This window comes from Pecten maximus, chromosome 5 (assembly GCF_902652985.1).
Source record: "Pecten maximus chromosome 5, xPecMax1.1, whole genome shotgun sequence".
Classification (NCBI taxonomy): Eukaryota; Metazoa; Mollusca; class Bivalvia; order Pectinida; family Pectinidae; genus Pecten; species Pecten maximus.
In genome coordinates, this window is record NC_047019.1 from 29,450,572 (window position 1) to 29,455,623 (window position 5,052).

Here is a 5,052-nt window from a genome sequence, read left to right on the forward strand (position 1 = left end):
ATTATGTAAATATAGCGTAATTAATTCCTAAAATTAAGTCATAAGTCTATAGAAAGGCGAATCATCCCATCTTTGACCTGGTGCAGAGTAACAGAGAACTGGTAGATAGGGGTACATTTCGACACGTTACAGTTTTGATTGACAAAATGAGCAGGAATGATTAATGATATCCAATGCCCGAAGCGAGCAGTCGACATGTGTTCAAATTTACATACATGCAGTAAAAGTGCGATAAAAGATTCTAATGGCGAGAATCGTACTGGGAGTTGTTTGATGATTGACAAGAGGACTGACGAAATAGCTGCATCCTATTTCATCTCAATTGAACAAGAGGTCTTATCAAAGACTTCTCCGTATTGGAAACAAGATGGCGCCGATTACTTTGGTATGAAACTGTCAAATTCCGTCACGGTCAGTCGTATTAATCTGACGTTAGTTCGGTGTTAAGAAGAAAATCTGACAATTGCGGAATTTATTTCGGATGATCAAGAGACTGAATCATGGATGAATTTCTTTTCATATCTAAATATATTATTGAGAACACGGATCATTGGACCCTTGAAACAACTACAGATACAAAAACTTCGTCCAGATCGAGGCTATATAATAAAGGCAAACATTTGATTTTACTGAAGATCAAAGACACCTGATACCAATATTGACATTTTGTCTCTAGTACTGATTCCGTTCTAAATAAATACACCATGACTAGTGCAAGCCAAGCCAAGCCAAGCCAAGCCAAGAAGCTGAGGTGTGACGCGTAAATCTGGAAAATGTGGTTAACAGAAAAGAGCTCTGTAAATTGAAAACAAGTCATCTTGATGTTTGAAATTTCACTGTGGAATCGACTCAGTGGGATCTACTGTAAATGTCTTGTCTTTACAGGTAGTAGTATGCCTTTATGATGTTTATGGGAGTAATGATTGTTGTTTTACGTCCTCCAAAACTACCCGTCTACCATATAGATGTGTATTATCTGTTGATATGTATAATATGTACTAGTTAATCAAAACACGTCACCAAAGTGTGGGAGTACGGACCTGAACCATGTTGCCCCCACCTTGTGTGAAGCACGTGTAATTGATAGTCCCCATACGGCCAGTCAGTTGTGTAACTAATTAGCTCTGGACGTGCAATAGTCAGCACGTGCTGATAAATGCTCTTTCTGCAATATGTTTGTGTAATCATAGCAGCACCTTCATGGCCACTCTAACATGTCACACCCCGTGTTACGGCTTCGGCAGTGACAACATGTGGGGACAAGGAGCCGGTGGGTGGTACAACGTAAGGGATCCTGGAACTATATTCTCAATCACACAGATATCCTTCCGCTCCAGCTGTAATACCTACTGGGAACAGGTGTCTCCGAACTCATTACGTAACACACATTTCTTGTATCGAATTCTTTCAAAATGCTATTTAAGATTTACAGCAAGTGTAATTTGACGAATTTCATTTTTTCTGTGCTTGCGTGTTTTTTTTTTAAACTTTGGAACCATATTGAGAACATTTATTGGACGAATGGTGTTAATATCATCCATCTATCTTTCCCCTAACATTAGCAAACAAATTCCAAATTGATCTGTTTTACTTTACGAATTCCGGATTGGTCGGTATCACGAAGCAACTCCGTGTCAATTCCAGATAGCTCAGTTTCACCCAACAACTCAAAAAAGTTCAAGACCATGTGACTGGTTTAGGATGATTGACAAGTGTCCTACTATTTATGAAGTAATGACTTAGCAATGTGGAGACATGATAAAAGCATGTCAAACAAAAGTATACTGTCTAACTTATCGTTGGAAATGTAGGAGAGTCATCCGACCACAAATACAGTACAGAAATTCAAAACCACGAACAAACAAAACGTACCTGTGTACTGAAGGCGCTGCCTAGTAAAGGTGAAAGGCATAATATCACTGCTTATGGAAGACAAAAGGCATTAAAGTACCTAATTACTGAAGAAAAGGGGTATAACGCCACTAATTACTGAAGAAAAAGAATCCGAAAAAAAGATAATATGTACAACTTCAGTGTTATCTCAACACAATAGTCACAACGTCACTGCTACTCAAGACAATAAGTAAAATATCACTGATATCTCAAGGCAAAAGGCACTTCGTCACTGCTGTCTTAAGACAATAGGCACAACGTCACTGCGCACTGTTATCTCAAGACAATAGGCACAATGTCACTGCTATCTGAAGGCAAAATGATAGAATATCACTGCTTACTGGTGACAAGGAATGTAACGTCATTTCTTAATGAAGGCAAATTAAACGACACAAATATACTCCATTGTTTTACCAGAATATGATTTTGGTTTCATAAGTCATTGTCCTGCATTTAATTGATAACTGTATGTTCCATAAAATGATTGCAAAAATAGTATCGGTCAAAATCAACAACGAAAAGATATATGAATGATGTGCATGTATATCATTTTATATCAAATGGCCCCTTCTAACTTTTTCATAGCTGCTCTCACAATTTATTGTTATTGGATGTACATCTGCATTACAATGTATAGATTAAATATCGAAAATAAACTCCCGATCTTCATAGGTAATTTCACACGTACGAACTAGCCCGAAATTATTATATTTACACATGCGTTGGGCTGTGTTCAAACCCACTGTATGTATGTTTACGCATTGAAGAATACAAACGTAAACAGAACTACTTGCCTAAAATCACCATTCCTTGAAAAACGAATTAAAAGGTACATAATTTAAAAAAGTAATAGTGTACCTATATTCAAGAAAATAGTTGTAAGCAATTCTAGCAGTAATGGAAATAAAATTTAGGCTTTAAAATTTTAACGACCTTGTTCCAAGCGGACGCTATATAGGAATTTGTCATCTGCAAACGACGCCAGTATTGACATCATGAATACAGCTGTGGCCGATTCCTTCGGAATTTCTGCGTCACCTGGGGATGAACTGGAGCATAATACCGGATATACTGAGATTTCTATAGAATTGAGTTTGGTAGAGTGGAATAATATTAAAGCACACAAAGTAGTATGCAGATACCCCCCCCCCAAATAAAAAAAGGAAAATATGGACGAGAGAATGGAATTTTTATTTTCCTGAATTCTCCTCTGGATATCATAATTGTGGGTAATATCATCACTACCGAGTTACATGAAGTTCCTTAGAAAGAAGACCCAGCTGTGTGACGCAGTTTTATACGTAACTACTGTGTCTTCACTGGTCCTTCCAGTGGAACCTCGTCGTTCGATATAGACGGCGCCATTAGGTAGTATTTTATAATGGCCGGTACTGGACCGGGAGAAAAGTCGCCAACATTACATTTTTACTAACAGGAGGAGGTGTTTTATTACCACACATAATTCCAAGACGAAACCAACGTGTCAAAATTAGCATTAAAAAAGAAATAGAAGAATGGCACGTAATATTACTGAGGATAGGAAAGCTTTCTAATGTCATCCATTAAAGGCGGTTTTGTGGGGGACGTGAAAAATGTAATGTACTCTCATTAATCATTTAAAGGACATTTAACAAATCCTTAAGTAGGAAAAAAATTATGATAATGAAATGGCACTTACTGGTCTAGCTAGCTGACATTGTATTAAAGAGTTGTGTTAATGTGTTACATCTCCTGTAACAGTAGGAGGTCCGTCCTTAATGATCAGAGCCATCCATCTTGTGCAAATAAGGATGTGCTTACAACGCGTATTGTTCCACGGTCTACTTAGTACGTTAGAAAACAGCCAGCCTAAAGTATCTCAGAACTAACATTATACATTATGTATACTATTTACATATGATTTAGTATGAATATCAACAATTATGTTAATCACTGCACAAGAGGTTGAAGTCCCCGATGAATAAAAGGGAGTTCTGGTGACAGAATTTGTTTGTATCAAGAAATCTAGAATCTTTGCAGGAAACTACAGACTTATCAGCATATTTTTTCTTGTAAATCTCTGCAGTGATATCGTAACCCCAAACTTTTCGCCAATGGCGTGGGTTGCGCAACTCTTTGAGATCATGGAGACACCGTTGAAGGGGGGAAAACACTGACAGTTCTCCCAACGCCAGACTGGTGTTCACCAACTCCGAGGCTGAAGACAGAGGGAGAGGAAATTGAATCTTTGTCGTTGTTTGCACATTTCCGAATGTCTTATGGCATCGTGAATAGCGATTTTACATTGACCTTTGTGGTTGTGCCATTGTTCGTGACGTCATATTTCGTCTGACTAAAAAAACAGAGTTGTATATCCTCAATACTTTATAACTGTTATTGCTGTCTTTGAAATATCATTGATTAAAATTTAATAGTTTTGTTCATTGAAAGGATTGAAGGAGACATTTCTTGAACTTCTTTTCTGGAGCACAAAGGCTTCCTCCGCAATAATTGGATGCATTGTGTCCTTATAGTATAGTAATACCATATGAAAGTCTGTGGTGTCCAATGCATTACGTAGTTTTGTTATTAAGGTGTAAAATTTCGTCATTCTGGTTAGGTTACATGAAGGAAGCCACTGACCCATTAGAAAAAGAAGGGAACACGTACTTAATATGTATGTATATCAATATTTAATCAAGGATAACTGCATTTCACCATTTTATCGACGTTAGATTATTAGTGATGTTGATGACTTTCCATATAAAACGAAATAACATGATTTTTCAGCACTATGTTTTAAAAACTAACGATTTTGTCAAAGTGATTGGAATAATGACCAGCTATATCTACGTGCACGGTGTATCGTACCAAAATTTACAGCATTCCTGGAAGTGCCGGAGATTAGTTCTAGGTATAAACTGTTTTTATCTGCGATACTAGCAATTGGTCGGATATGCAAAGGTGGCAAGTATGTATACCTACTGTCCAGGTCTAATACCGAGTATCCCAACAATGTAGCGTAACCATACGTCCTGGTTCATGACTCACCGACAGGTACCAGTATGTAACCCTGCGACCCTGGTGATACCACTGACGCCCAACATGGGTCAGCACTACAGACCACGAGGCTATCCGGGCTGGCCGTATATAACATTCTTATTTAGGGTTTGACTTTAA